Source organism: Cebus imitator, unplaced genomic scaffold, assembly GCF_001604975.1.
Source record: "Cebus imitator isolate Cc_AM_T3 unplaced genomic scaffold, Cebus_imitator-1.0 Scaffold125, whole genome shotgun sequence".
Classification (NCBI taxonomy): Eukaryota; Metazoa; Chordata; class Mammalia; order Primates; family Cebidae; genus Cebus; species Cebus imitator.
In genome coordinates, this window is record NW_016107440.1 from 1,938,864 (window position 1) to 1,942,860 (window position 3,997).

Sequence of the window (3,997 nt, forward strand, 5' to 3'; positions counted from 1 at the left end):
AAAAAAAAAAAAAAAAAAAAAAAAAAAACTTGGGAAAACGTCACTTGTCATTGAAACTGAGACTGTACCAATGATTAGGGCTTCAGTGTGGCCAAGAGCAGAACAACTGAGAGTACTGTGATTTCAAGTGCATCGTATTAAAGAGAAAATGAGCCACAGGAGTCTAGTCCTGCTTGAAGCCATCGTGCAGTCCACTTCTCCCCAAAGGAAGGAATGGAGGTGTCCATTGTGAAAATTTGGTTTCTGTGGAGAAGCAATTGAAAACTGTCCAAATTTATTGCTCAGACAGGCAAGGTTCTGCCTGTGTGGTTTATTTCACTTACATTTCAGCGATGCGGTTAGCACTGAAGTCTTGCTTTTAGTACTTATTTACATTCATGTGCACTGAACCTAAGAATAGCATCTTTTAAATAAGACTCTGCACATTCAGCTAGACATAGGAAGGTTGCACAGAGCCGGTTTCCTGATAAATCATTATCACTTTCACAGGGGTTCTTCCTTCTCTCACTCTCCTTTTCTTCTGTTTGTGTTTGCTTATTATCTTTTTTCTTACAGGAAAATCACAGAAGCAACACAAATGCAGGTCATTCCTATACTAGAACAGCTGCATATCATGGCATTAAATAAAGAATGCAGGTCGGGCACAGTGGCTCACATCTGTAATCCCAGTACTTTGGGAGGCTGAGGCAGGTGGATCACGAGGTCAGGAGTTCGAGACCAGCCTGACCAACATAGTGAAACCCCGTCTCTACTAAAAATACAAAAATTAGCCGGGCATGGTGGCATGTGCTCCTGTAACACTAGCTACTCAGGAGGCTGAGGCAGGCGAATCGCTTGAACTCAAGAGGCGGAGGTTGCAGTGAGCCGAGATAGCATCACTGCACTCCAGCCTGGGTGACAGAGGGAGACTCCATCTCAGGAAAAAAAAAAAAAGATGCTAGGGTCCCTTCTTCCTCAAATGCAGACCCTGAGGCCCAGGAAGGGGAAGAAAGTTGTCCAAGGTCACATAGAAAGGTTACGGCAATGAGGACAGAAACTCAGGTTTCCTGACTCCAAGTTCAGTGTTCTTTTCATCACATTCAGCAACCTCTAACAGGCACCATTTAAACAAGCCCTCTGGAGCTCAGGCGTAGGGGAATGGTGGGAGTGGCGGCCACAAAGGAGGGTTCCCTCAAATGCATGGCAGAGGCATTTCCTGAGAAGGAAGGCTGATGAGTGGGGAGAGAGTTTTTGCTCTGTCACCAGACTGAAGTGCAGTGGCACACGAGCTCAGTTCACCATAACCTCCACCTCCCAGGTTCAAGCGATTCTCCTGCCCCACCCCCCAAGTGGCTGGCATTACTGGCACCCGCCCCCACACCCAGCTAATATTTGTATCTTTAGTAGAGACGGGGTTTCACCATGTTGGCCAGGCTGGCCTCAAACTCCTGACCTCAGGTGATCAACCTGCCTTAGCCTCCCAAAGTGTTAGGATTACAGGCGTGAGCCACCAGGCCCAACCTTCCTGCCTGGAAATTCAAAGACACCTCAAAAGTAAAACAGACCAGAGACAGAAAGAGAGAGACTATGAGAGTACATTTCCACTGTATTTTTTGTGTCCAATGCAAAAATCAATGTGTTTATTACAAAGGACAAATGTCCTTTTCTTTTCCCCTAGTTATTCTCCTTTAGTCAGAAGCTCATTTTGCCCTACCTCACCTCACATCATTAACCCTTTCCAACACAACCTTGTTTTCCTTTCACTTCTACCCCTCCAAAGTAGCATAATATTAAAAAAAATCAAATACTTAAATTAGCAAAGTTTCTCAAAGGAGCATTTTGGACATTAGCATTGGTTTACTCTCTACTTTTCATAAATATGGGAAGTGCTTGGTACATAGCAAGCACTAAACAAATTATTTGTTGAATGACTGACGATAGACAGATAGATGATAGAATCTTTTGTGTGTGTGTGTGTGTGTGTGTGTATATATATATATATACATACATATATATATATACACATATATATATATATATATATATATATTTTTTTTTTTTTTTTTTTTTTAGAAGGAGTCTCACTCTGTCGCCCAGGCTGGAGTGCAGTGGCGTGATCTCAGCTCACTGCAACCTCCACCTTCTGGGTTCAAGCAATTCTCCTGCCTCAGCCTCCTGAGTAGCTGGGATTACAGGCACATGCTACCATGGCCAGCTAACTTTTTGTATTTTTTTTTTTTTTTTTTGTGATAGAGATGGGGTTTCACCATGTTGGTCAAGCTGGTCTCGAACTCCTGACCTTGTGATCCACCCACCTCGGCCTCCCAAAGTGCTGGGATTACATGTATCTATATATATAGATAAATCTATCTATAATATTAAGGATAGCAGGAAGTATATTTATTACTTTATTTATTCATTCAACAAATATTTGTGAGTACCTATGGTGCACCAGGCACTGTTCTAGATACTGGGGGTGCAGCAGGGAACAATAAGGTCACGGTATCTGCAAACACAGGGCTTCCACATTCCAGATGTGAATGGTGGAGTGAAAATTACTAGGGATTTGGAGTCAGAATGCCTGGATTTTTGCTCCTGCGTTCAAACTTTAATGCAACATACAGCAAATCACCTGATCTGTCTGAGTGTCCATTTCTCCACATATAGGATAGAAATGGTTTAAAAAAAAAAAAAACTATATCAAGAGTTCATTGGCGGGGTGCAGTGGCTCACACCTGTAGTCCCAGCACTTTGGGAGGCCGAGGTGGGCAGATCACTTGAGGTCAGGAGATTGAGACCATCCTGGCCAACATGGCGAAACTCCGTCTCTACTAAAGATAGAAAAATTAGCCAGTGTGGTGCTGCGTGCCTGTAATCCCAGCTACTTGGGAGGCTGGGGCAGGAGAAACACTTGAACTTGGAAAAAGGAGGTTGCAGTGAGTCGAGATCGCACCACTGAACTCCAGCCTGGGCAACAGAGGGAGACGCCATCTCAAAAAAAAAAAAAAAAAAGTTTGTTGTGCGAATTAAATGTGGTAATGAAGGCAGAATTGCTCTACAGGCACTTATGCATCTGTACAAATGTTATTTTTTGAATATTTTGTGAAGGTCATTAAACTAGAAGTCAGTGTTGTATCATCCAGGCTGTGTCTGTTTCGTCTTTGGGAAACAGACGCCACCTTAGCTGAGATCCTGGCTCCCATTCTTGTCCCTATTGATCAAGCACATTGAGGATACTCTACCATCTTCCTTAAAGAATCTGGTCAAGTTTTTTCTTGCTCTCACAAGAAGGCAAGCTAAAGAATGAAAGAAGGAAGAAGAGGAGACTGTTAATGAGATGAAAGAAAGTTGATGAAATTCAGAATTTATTTCCTTTCGCTTTGAGTTTGGGTTTAGGTTTCAGTGACTATGGTGTTCCAGCATTTCCTAAGCACCTCACTGGCCATTCACTGCTCTTTCAAATGAGGGATGCCCCAAAGGAGCAATTTAAACACATTAGCTCAGAAGCAAAAGCCAAACAAGGGCCTCCAAATCTCTAAAGGAAGAGCGATATGTTTTCAGCATAACACACCGGTCAATGTGTTCAGCATTAGAAGTGTGGCCACTGGAAGCAGTCATGGTAGAAGAGAGGCTTTGAGATGACATGTTTTTCTCCACCTTTCTTCCCTAGGTAAAGCAGTAAGCAAAATAAGCGGATATTTTCATAACGTGCTTTAGCAGATTCCAGTGAAAAGAAGTTGAATCTTCTCATATTGCCCTCCCAAGCTTGTTAAAGCTAATGAGGCATAAGATGACATTTCCGTCCTTATCAGGAATTCATGCACCTGTCAGCAATCTCTGCAATAGCTGTTTTCTTTTGGGAGGAATGATGAATGACTTGCCTAACATCACACTGTTCAGTAAAATTCAAACTAAAACCTGATTCTCCCCATTTCTAGCCCACTGGTCTTTTTCACAGCCTTAAAATTCACTTAACAGTTTGAGATGGTAACTCATGCCAGTAATCCCAGCACTTTGG